Source organism: Phyllostomus discolor, chromosome 1 (assembly GCF_004126475.2).
Source record: "Phyllostomus discolor isolate MPI-MPIP mPhyDis1 chromosome 1, mPhyDis1.pri.v3, whole genome shotgun sequence".
NCBI lineage: Eukaryota > Metazoa > Chordata > Mammalia > Chiroptera > Phyllostomidae > Phyllostomus > Phyllostomus discolor.
Window position 1 is genome coordinate 213,068,445 of NC_040903.2, and position 12,103 is coordinate 213,080,547.

A 12,103-nucleotide genomic window follows, 5' to 3' on the forward strand; every position below is an offset into this window, starting at 1 on the left:
TTGTGCTAGGGATGGAGCCGGTGCTTTATGAACTATTTGTAGAAGGATCGGTGGGTGGAATTCTCCATTGCGCCATGGAGTAAACACATTGGACTGTTCCTCCATGGTCATGTCACTTCATGGAAACTGACAACCTTGGTGACATGGGCTCCAAAGCCACACTTGGGAATTGTGCTCTCAAGGCATTTTCTGGTCTGGGTTGGGGCCGAGAGTTGCTCTCTGCTTCTTGTGGGGACAGCGCCCTGGTTTGCTTTGGGGGAGCTGCTCCCACCCACTGCGGGAGGTCTTGCCGGGCTGTCGCTGATCCTTTTCTCTTTGTGTGTGTGTGTGTGTGTGTGTGTGTGTGATCCAGGCTGAGGGGGTCAGCTTTCAGCTCCGCTCCCTGTCTCTCTTTTCTCTCTCTTCTCCCTCTCTCTCTCTCTCTCTCTCTGGACTTTGGGTCCTGTTCTTGGTGAGCCAAGACAAGGACGAAGTGCCTGGAGTGCATGTGTGCAAAGGACCAGGCCATGTGATGCCTGGTAGCTGGGTCCTCACACTTGCCCTGGTTCCTTTCATTTTTGAGTCCGTTTCTCCCATTGTGACAGCCATGCTACATCCCCACACTTCCTGTGTGGGGATGCACCCAGCGTCCCTTTCGCGCCTGTTACTGAAGAATCCTAACTGACATTCCCAGAGTGGAGATGCCACCGACATGTTTCTCTGTGACCCATTTTAGAAGTGAAAGGTCATGGGGCATATTCTTGCGCTGAACCTTTCGTGTTGGCCTCCCCCCTCCCCGCCCCCGCCCCCCCCCCGCCCTTGAAACTGGAGCTCTGTGCAGAATGATCTGTGTGTCTTCCCACTGTGAGTGTGAAACAAAGGGCACAGCTACTCCAGGGACGGAGGCTTTGGGTGGATGGGGAGGGGACTGCAGAAAATGGTTAGTCCCCACCTCAGTCCTCCGCTCAGAGTCGCACGTGAGAGACCGCCGTCTGATTATCACCTCCGCTCTCAACTGAGACCCAGAGCCGGGGAGCAATTTCCCTCAAGTGTCATCCCTTCTGCTGAACTCTCAGAGTAGTATACAGATTAAGCAATTTTTCAAGGAGGGGGAACTCCATGACATCCTTTTGCTCTTTCTTACAATTTCTATTATTCTTATAATTTATGATATTGTTTTTTTAACAGTATTCTAAATCCCCTAAACTGTGATTAAACACTTCTTTGCTCTGTCTGCATGCAGGGGAGATGCCAGACAACTGGTCAACCTCTTCCTGTTCAGTTCTCTTCCATTGGAAAGCTACTCACCCCCTTCCTCCTCTCCTTCCCATGTCTTGGAGAAGCTCCCTAATCCCCGAAGCTCAAGTCCATGTTATTGCATCCACACCCAAACCCCCAGCTTGGCTCTGCCTCACGCTTCCAGCTCCCTGTTTCGTAACCCCTGTACCGCTTCTCTCCTGGTTTGCCAGTTGACCTGTAGCTCCCCAGGAATGTCACTGCTGTCCCCACTGCTACTGGTCTGCTTTCATTTGTACACTCACTTGGGATTCTGTTACCTGCTTCTCCACCTGGTGACAATGCTTCTGACATGGAAAAATCAGTCTGGGGTCATGATTCTCTTCTGGCGATGCCTTTCTTATCATTTTCTTGACCTCTTGGGGCAATACACCTTAGCCCACACCTTTAGTAGTGGGCACTGTGTCCCTGAGTAGAGAATAGGGTGAGGAGAGAGCGAAAATGGGCAGCTGGGACAGCTATGGAGACTATGCAAATTAGGGCAGGCGCTCCTTCAGGTAGACTTGGCCGCAGCCTGGGCGCCATTGTTCCCCAGCAGAGCACCTGCTGGACTCCAGTGCCCACCTGCCCACTCAGCCTTTTGCAGTCTACAACCTGACGGACTACACGGTGCTCCTGAATAAAATACGCAGTGTAGAATGTGTGAGGCTACAAGTCCAATACCACATGTTTTCTGTGCACTCATTGGGCTTCATATATTTGTAGGATTTCATTGTTAGCAAGTGCTTTTAAGTGGATCTTATAACTTTTCCTTATAACAGTGATACATACTCCTGATGGTAAATGTATAAAACACAAAAAATATATTGAAAAAGAAAGTAATAATAGTGCATTACCTGACCCCTAACTCCTGTTTATTTTAGCAGATTTTCACCCTTACCTTCTTAATTTGTTTATAACCTGTGTTCGTAGCTGTTATTTCATTTAGTTTTCACAAAAACAAAACCTGTTAGGTAATCCAATTAGAAATGATCATGCCCACTTTGGGGTAGTATGAAGGCCATGGAAAGTGGAGGGTTGAGGGGGACAGAACAGAGAATATTCTGACGTCACAGAAAATGGTTGAGGAGGCAGCATTCCTTTCATGAAGACGTCCGCATCCTTCTCTGGCCCCCGGGTTCTAGGCGGAGAGTTTTGGGACCAAGCGACCATGCAGCTGAGCCTCCTGCCAAGTCTGCTCCCCCACTGTGGCCAGGTGGACCAGAAGGTTGAGGTGCAGCTCCAGGCGCTTTGCTCACTTAACTCATCCGGTGAGATGAAGTGACAGGATCCTTACACAACACTGGTGCCTAAGGGAGAGCAGGTGTTGGATAAAGGTGACCCGACGTCATGGCTGTTGTTTCCGAGGGCCACCTCTGACCCTGCCACGGGGCTGACGGCTTTGACTGCGTTCTCTCATTTGATCTTCAAGGCCAGCCGACGAGGAGGGCAATGCTGCTATATTCCCCTGGTTTTACAGCTGGTCCCACGAAGATCAGAGGGTGCAACGGCAGCTCCAGGAAATGCTCTGGGTGGCAAAGGCAGGTCTGCAACCGAGGTCTCCTGTCCTGGGCTCTTCCTGCCGCTGCAGCTGGCTGCAGATCAGGGTCGGACATACTAGGAAGAGTTCTGGATCCTTCTGGAGCTTTTGTTCAGCAGAGAGCAGTGGGCATGACAACATATCTTGTTCACCACTTACCCAGGTTTTGCACTGTGGGTGGAACGGGTCCGTCTACCTTGTAAGTCATCGCAGTGTGATTTCAGAGCAAGGTAGCTCGGTGTGGCGAGCTCACTCTGTCCAGCTGTACTACCTGGATGTGATGTAAACGAAAAAAAGCACCTATTTATAGTGAAAACAGGCCTCTTGTTTTTAGCCTAAATAGATCTAATGGCTTAAAAAACAAAACAAAACAAAACAAAACACTGACAGGTCATGTGATCCTAAGAACAACTTTCTGAGGAAATAAAGAGGAATTCATTCACAGGTTAAATGGCGCCATAGTCCTCATACTCCCAACCCTCCAAACTTGACATTTTTAACGTAAGAACGCCCATGGATCTGAGGTCGCCCAAATGTCTGGACGCTCTGGGGATGGGCTCAGCTGAAGGTTTTCTGTGACCCTGTTTCCGTCCCAGGGAGGAGATGCCCACGTCTCCCCGGCGCTGGCGGTTGGGATCTGCCACTGAGCTGTGCCCGCGTGGGTCAGAACTGGTGCTTCCTGTCCCCCCGCATTCCCAGGCCTCTTCTCTCTGGAAAGTAACCACAGAACCGCTTGGGACGCCCCATTCCCTGCAGCTACAGTCCGAGTTCTCCTTTGCTTTTCAAGGCCAAGGCTCTAGAAACAGCGGTCCACATTCCGTTCTTTCCTTTACTCGCCGTCCTACTGCGATCCGGCCTCCTCTGGTCTTACTTCTGCATGGTCACCCCTTTCTAGAAGGCAGGTTCGGAGTGAGACACTGACAGGAGAGGCTAGCTAAGTGCCCGTTTTGTCCCCAAACAGCATTTGTTTATGATCAGAGCTGGCACTAGAATGGCCCTGCTTCCTTCCTGGGCTCAGCCAGCCCCTGCGACAGAAGCACACGGCCGCCCTCCGAGACAGAGACAGCAGAGGGGTGGTGCTGCAGGGGAAGGGACCGCAGGGACCCGCTGGCCCTGCTGCTTATCAGAAAATGTCCCTTGGGTCTCAGTTTCCTCCAGAATGGCATAATCACACCCGCTTTATTACACACCAGTGAAGGGCCCGGCACACAGTTGACCCTCCATACACGGTAAACTATTTGCATTAGCACAACAAACCGGAGTAAAACAGTTGTGATCACTGAGCCCCTGGTCGACGGAGATCTCCACAGGCCTTGTCCCGGGCGGGCTTCTGTTCTGCTCGTGGAGATCGGTGGACAGCTCAGGCCCGGCCAAGCTGACCCGTGCCAGGGCCAGACACGGAGCATGGGCTTGCAAAGCAGGAAGCAAGCTTATTAACTTTCCGCTACGATTCTAATTACCCAGTGACACTTGTTGGTGCGTTTGCTATACCAGGAGCCCTCTCTTTGCCAGACACCAAGTTGCCGTCTACCGTGGGGGACAGACTTGGCTGGGAGACTCAACGTCTCCTGGGCTCTCTAAAGGGCATCCCGCGCGCCAGGTGCTCACCTCGACTCAGGAGCCCGGGTTAGACAGCAGCAGGGAGCTTCCGAGACACGTTCTCATTTCACCATCGGTTGCGCTCCCGAAGGTTCAATGGCCCCGTTCCAGCGCTTTCTCCCTTGAAAATGTTATGAATCACAAGGCAAATGCTTCCTCTCAGGTAGTTCCTTGGAGCTAATCCTACATTTCAGAAGTGCTGTGCGATTTGCCGGGTGTTTTCACAGGCACGCGTTACGGATGGGAAGGACTGAAACGTGTATTTCTTATTCATTTCCTCAGTAGGGAAGTTAGGGGAAGCTTCCTCATTGCAGCCCTCGCCCGCGGCCACCAGGCAATCCGGTTATCTGTGGCCGCGTACCCGGCCCCTCATTCACTTTGCTCGTGAGTCTGCAAGTCCGGACTCTGGAGGAGACACGGCTCTCTCCGCTCCCCGGTGTTGGGGTGTCGGCTGGGAAGGATGGAACGGCAGGGGGGTAAAATTGTCCGGAGGTTTTCCACTTACGTGTCTGGAGTCTGGACTGCGATTGCTGGCCTGAGCCACCGACACTCAGCCTCTCAGTGTAGCGAGGTGCTCCGTCCCACCCAAGGGACATCTGGGCTTCCTCACAGCATGGCAGCCTCGGAGTGGTCAGACTTCCCACAGAGCAGCCTGGGGCTTGAAAAGGGCGTATTCCGGGGAACGGGGAAGCGGCCAAATGACCTTGTTATGTCTGGGTCTCTGAAGTCACGTGGCCTCCCCTGGTTGCAACAGCCACGAAACCATCCGGACTCAAGTGGTAGAGGCCCATTAATGGAAGGAGCGTCAAAGAATCTGTGGCATTTATTAAAATGACGACAGCAAGTGTCGAGATGAGACCTGGACCTCTTCAGTCCGGGTCCGGATTTATTACAGTCAGGTGGGTTGAAATGCTAGAGAGTTTAGCTGAGAGTGAAATTGCTTCCAAGTTCTGGACTTCTGCTGATTCGGTGTGTGGCAATGGACAAACTGTTTTGCCTCTTTGAGTCTCGGTTTCACCATCTATAAAAGGAAGAAACAACGGTTCCAGCCTTGTTGTGACGATTAAATTAAATGAGCTTATAAAAAGTGGGTGTAGCATTTGGCACGGAGTAGGTGCTTCATAAATAGAAACGATTAATAACAAAATGAAAAGTACCCCTCTAATAAGGAACGGACTAAGTCTGTTGTCACTATTACCACTGATGACGTCATCGTGAATCACCTGGTGCACAACCAACCTAGGAAGCGTGTGTCCTTCCCTTTCTTCCTCCGTGGCTCCGGCTCCCCACGGGGCCTTCGCTTCTCCACTTAATCACATCCCTTCACCCACGTCTCTGTGGTCCTGGGGGTTAGAGGAGAGTCGGCTCCCCCGCTGGCTAACCTCTGGTCACTCTGCCTCCCCTGTTTCGTTTCCTGGATTCATCCATAATTCCCATGGTCAGTTCGCTGTAGTTACCCCTCGGCTGACAACCCAGGGAAAGGTGTCTCCCTGAGGGGACCTTGACCAATAGAAACGTCCAAAGGTAAGCAAGGCCGAAGCAGGTGGGGCGGCAGAGTCTCAGGAGAACAAGGTGTTGCCAGCCCACCTTCCTTCCCTGCTCCCCTTTCTTCTTGAGCTTCCTCTTCTTTCTTTTCTTTTGACTTTTCTTTTGCAGAGATGGCACAACCACATATACAAAATCCTCCACACCTGGCTATTTTCGTAATAATTCTGAGTCAGTACACGTGACTGTAGTCCACACAGTGGTAATTCAGTTGCAAACAGCAGCACCGTGTTCTACACCGGTGTCCTCGCCTGGGCCGTCCCCTTCAGTGTGGGTGGCTGTTCTAGCAGGCACGGGGCTTCCTGGGTTTGCCACCACGTTGTGCTCTGCATGAACCATTCACTGACACACATCTGTCCCTGTAGCTCCCTTCTTTCACTTTTAGAGGACGGGTTTTCAAAGGGAGATGTTCTGCATTGTAAAGCATATATATTTTAGGAAGTAATAATATCACCAGATTCCTTTTCCCAAAGGCTGTAGCATTTACACTTCTCCTAATGACTTCTTTCTGCAAACTACTCATTTCCAAAGACCTCTCTGCCCACGTTTGGGTACCCACCATGGCTGCTTGGAATAGCCATGTGGTGAAGCGAGGAGTTGGAGACCGGAGACTCGGATGATAAAAATCATGCCCATACGCGCTGATTAAAACGGGTTTTATTATTTATGGGTTTATCCCTTTGTACCCCTGCACTCCATACAAAGTAAACCTTTTTTAAAAAAGACCTTCTCTCTGCAGAAATTCCATCCCCTAATCTTTGAGTCCATGTAGGTGTTCCTCTCACATCTCATAACAAGGCACTTGATAGGCTAATTGCATTGTATTTATAGCCCATAGAGGTGGCTCCCACTTTAGAAGAGGGGTTTCCGTGGTAATGTACTAATAACCGCAGGTTCCAAGAGGCTACACTGAGATGCATGCATAAAAATGCAAAGCTAGGCTTGCGGGGGACCCCATAAAGGCACCGAACGGAACAGACAGACCACGTGAGAGACAGAGATGCCCACGGTGAGGCCGCCTTTAGTGTGATTACTGTGCCTTCTTGGTCTTGTTCAAAACTTGGGTTTAAAATCTGTACCAAAGCCAAGCTTTATGTTGACCACTTTGAATCCCTGTCGTTCAAAAATGCAGAAGTCTCCATGGGCTCTGAAAGGCTGGCCCGAGTTTCCGGTGCACGCCACGCCTGCTGTCCCACGTTGTATTAGCGCTCACGCCCACCCTGGCGACTCCTGCGAGACGTCATCTCTCCTTCAGGGTGGATGAAGTAGCCGGCCTGCCTCTCTTTACGTTCTGTCTTTCTAACTCCTTTTGTAAAATCCCCATTAAATTGTCCGGTTCACACTGACCAGGTGCTAATCAGTGCCAGTTGTGGTGAGTAGGGGTTATGTCAGCACAGATGCAGTTAGTGTGAAATGATAATAATGATATTATTAAATGCCAATAGAAAACATTTTAAACTACGTTCTAAGCACGAAGCTAGACCCTTGCGCACAATAATTCTGTAAGGAGGGGTGATTACCTGTTTGGCAGAGGATGGTGCCAAGGCTCTGAGTGGCTTAGCAACTGGCCCAGACACTTGCACCGGTGGCAGGAGTGGGCTGGCTGTTAACGCAAACCTCGTTTGGCCTTGACATCCACACTGTCCACTAACCTGTCCTACCTCTGGCCACGTGGCACTGGCTTATCTCTTTAAAGCCACGTATCATCTCTGCCCCTTCGCTGAGCTCTTCTTCATCCTCATCCTCACCATCCCATATGATGAATGCCTACTCTGTGCCAGGTCCCGTGTGAGGTGCCCTTAGAGACCTGGTCACCGGCCCTCTCCTGTGCTTCTTGGAGGACAGGGGCCTCATCTTGTGCATTTGAGTCCCCGCAGTTCCTGGCCCAGGATGGGGGTGAGGTTCAAACGCAACCCCAGTTATTCTTCTCTTCACCATAAGCGACCAGAGGTTCCAGGTCTCTCACTATTTTCTTATGTATCCCTCCACCAGCCCACACCCAAGGCAGAGCTGCACCCGTCACAGCCAATCACGGTCTGCTAGCACCTAACACGTTCCATGCTGTTCACACGCTCTCACCCTCTTCTGTGTAAGCCTTCCTATTTATCGGGTGAGGGGACCACGGCTCTGAGAGACCGATGCGCAGCTGTCTCCCTGCTGATGCCCAGGAGGTCATGCTTACAGAACAAGGGTGACAGGTGTCCCCTCCCACCCAAGGGACATCTGGCAGTATCTGGAGATATTGGGTTGTCACCACTGGGAAACTGTTACTGGCATGTCGTAGGCAGAGCCCAGGGCTGCTGGTGAACACACTACAATGTGCAGGACGGTCCCCACACAAAGGACGCATCAGGTCCAGCTGCCGGTAGTGCTGGGGTGGAGAAGCTCTGCTGCAGAAGGAAGAAAGGAGATACTATATTTGATCGTACTTTCTACTTTTGGATATCTTAAGAGATGCAATTTTTGTGTAATACACACAGAAACCTTGAACCCTATGTTCCTTTCTAAGATGTAAACTCATAAAACGAAAAAATAGCTATTAATTCTGTATAAGGTATAAGGAGTAATACATATAATCATTCTTAAAACAAAGTGAGTGGGTCTCAGTTTTCAACTTATGTTTTAGGTGTATTTTAAAAAATAATGTATATATTATTTTCTTCCCCCTTTGGAGAGGCAAGAACAACAATTGTTTTTATGGGACAGCGTTACTAAGATATGGGTTTTGTGGTTCAAATTAAGGGTGAAAATTTGTTTCAAATGATACGGTTTTATACTTTAATCTGGTCAAACTTGGATACTTGGATACTTGGACCTCTTTCCATTGAGAGTTCCTGTTCCCACAGTTGTAACCTGACGAAGAACTGATGTCCTGTTCGTCAAAATGATGCCCCACGGGAGGGTGGGGTTAGACAATGTCTGGGGTTTGTTTTAAAATATTCCGGCAAAAATGAAGAAGCAGAGATGCACAACACACGTTCAGCAAAATGTTGGCGATTGCTCAGTCTGGGTGATGGCTACATGGGGGTTTGTGCTACTTTTTGTTAGACTTTCAAGTAAGTTTACAAATTTCCAGAAGCAGCTTCTGAAAAATGTGTACTCTGTCCGCCCCCAGAAGGACAAGACGCTGATTTGAAAATCACCCGACAGACAGCCCTTGTTTCTCGCTCCATCTCTGCAGATTCACGAGGGTTTCTTGAGCCAAAGTGCACACGTGTGTCGGGATCGCTGTTTCACCCAGAGACTGTTTATCGTCTCTGAATGTTTAGGGTGCACAGGAAATGAAAAGTTTCAACCGTTTGGGCAGAGATTCAGCCAAAACCCCCCCAAGGAAGCTATCCGAGCGACCAGGAAGCGCGTGAAAAGGTGCTCCGCGTCGTTAGTCACCAGGGAGATGCATTGCAAGCCACCACGAAAGACGCCCCGCCCACCAATGAGAATCTTCTGGTAAAGAGACTGACAACGACCAAGTGTCATCAACACTAAGGAGCAACTGAAACTCTCCTCTCTGGGTGAGAGTGACAAACGGTTCCACCGTTTTGGGGAAAGAAACATCTGACAGTTTCCTGGTAAACTGCACTTACGTCATCCGTGTGACCCCACCCCTGCACCCTCCCTCAGCTCTTTACTCAAGAAAAATAAAAGCACGTGTCCCCAAGAAGGCCTGCAGGAAAGGACTTGCTCACAGGAGCTTCACTCGAAACAACTCCACAGGAAAATGAGTGGACAGACCGTGGCAGGTTCCTACGTTGGGATGCGACTCGGTAATGTGAAGACATGAGCTGCCCACACAGCATGGCTGAGTCTCAGAAACACGAGCGCACACGGTGCAGCTCATTCTCGGGAAGTTCTGGAGTCCGAGAAACCAACCTGCGACAGGAAAAGCAACTTTCTACCCTCCTCTGGTGCGCCCTCCGGCGTTGGGGCCGCCCATCGCAGGCATGCCCTGCGGCTCCTGGCATTTGTCCCTTATCCGCAGCAAGGCTGGGGAAGTTCCCCTCTAACTCACGCACCAGGACACACCTCTGCCCTTATCCCTGGACACTGAGGAAGCCCCAGCTCATCTTGGAGTGCCATGTCACCCCACCGAGCGTGTTTTGTTCGTGCACACGGGGGCTGGACGGGAAAGTGGCCGCGGCTGCTATTCCCCCTCGACGCCGAATCTCACTGGCACCAGGTTTTGTTTGGCCGCTGCGCCAGCTTGCTTGGGCTGTCCTAACAAAATCCCACAGGCCGGGGGGCTCAGACCGCAGATGTGTGCTTTCTCACAGTTCTGGCGGCAGGGGGTCGGTCTACGGTCAAGGTGTGGGCAAGACTGGTTTCTCTTGAGGCCTCTCCCCTCGGCCGGCACACGGCCACCCTCTTCTTGGGACCGTCCCTCCGGGTTTGCATCCCTGGCTCTCTCTCGGTGTCCTCACCTCCTCTTCTTACAAGGACACCGTCAGATTGAACTAGCACCCGCCCTAATGGCCTCATTTTAACCGAATCATCACTTTTAAGGACCAACGCCCAAACACGGTCACTAAGGGTTAGGGCTCCCACGTGTGAATTTCGGGGGGAACACCGACATGATTTTGTTGGGAGCCCGACCTATGAGCTCCCGACCGCTCAGGCTGGCTCTCCGCGCCGTGGGCAGAGCAAGTGCCGGCCCACGTGGGTGCGGTCCTGTCCCAAGGTCAAGACCCACTTCAGCCTTCAGCGGCAACCAGGGTCCAATCCAAAATCTAACTTGTCTTCGCAACCAGGGTCCAATCCAAAATCTAACTTGTCTTCACAGTGTCCCGGCTCATCCTTCCTACCTCATTTCCTAGCTGTCCCTTCGCTGTCCTTGTCCAGTCACACACAGGCCGCCTCCCTTTCCCGTGATGCCGCCAGCCTCTCCTCTCCGCAGGACCTTTGCCTGGGCTGCGCCACTTGCCTGCCCCCCCTCTGCTCCCCCCCACTTGTTCTGCGCAGCATGAGGGTCTCTTCCTGCGGGATGCCACTCCTGGACCACTCCCCGTGGCCGACCAGGTGAGGAGCCCCAGGCAGGTACGTTTACTCCGTGCAGCTTTTCACAACTTCGATCTGCCGTGTGGTTCAGGGTTGGAGAGCCCACCACCCCCTCCTGTTCTGCAGGCAGCATGGAAGCGGGAAAAATGTCCCACGCGTTTGTCCTTGCGGCCCCAGCCACGGCCCAAGGCCCTGCTCACACTGAGTTTGCAGTAAATATTTGCCAAATGGATGAATGAAGCCACGGGAACCTTTACATCAGCTGACCCCGGGCTGCTCACCACAGTTTCCCGATTGTTCATTCATTCCACTCCCTCTCTGATGCTTGTATTCCGGAGTGGCAGTTTGGGTGGCGGGGTGACAGGCGCGGCGGGAAGAGCCCAGTGAGTCATTTCCGGAGCAGCTGAGGGGGAGGTCGAAGGAGGCCAGGGGCAGCCGAGCACGAGACTGGCCATTAGGCCCAGGGCACTGGTTCCCGTGATTGCCATTGCTCTTCCCTGCGCTGCCCCATTCATTAGCATGGGTAGGCGAAGGCTGGGTGTAATTTTAAACAACAGTTTGCGGCATTTCTATTCTGGTCCTGAAACAGCTTAAATATTTTATGAGTTTTTAAGATTGGGAGAAATTAAAGCAAGTATGTAATCTTGCTCGGGTGTGTGTATAAATATATACACATATGAAATTTAAATATACTCACACAAAATCTCATTGTAGAGAATCTCATAAATCTAAAAAAGATAGGGAGTCTAAAAAAAAACCCTACCCATATGTAAACATAATATGAAAATATATTCAGTGTTAATTTCAGAATTTATTGCAATCTGCAGTATATCTTTAACAATTGCACATACATTCTCCCGAGAGCGAGAGTGAATTTTTTAAAAACGAAATATTTTGCATAAAATATTTTGATATTTTAAAAAACCAATATAACTTTTAAAAACCATAAAAGAAATGTCTAGCCGGAGTTGTAAAGGAACTGTTTTGTGGGGGGAAAAGTTTTCTTCTTTTTATAGTTTTTACCCTCTGAACATGGGACCGTGGTACTGTACAGCCATAATATACTTTGGGGTCATTAAGGGACTTTTAGCAAATAATTTATCTATTGTTCACATGGGAATGTAAATAAATGAGTAATTTTTCCTTGTTAATTACAATTCTTGTGAATTACAA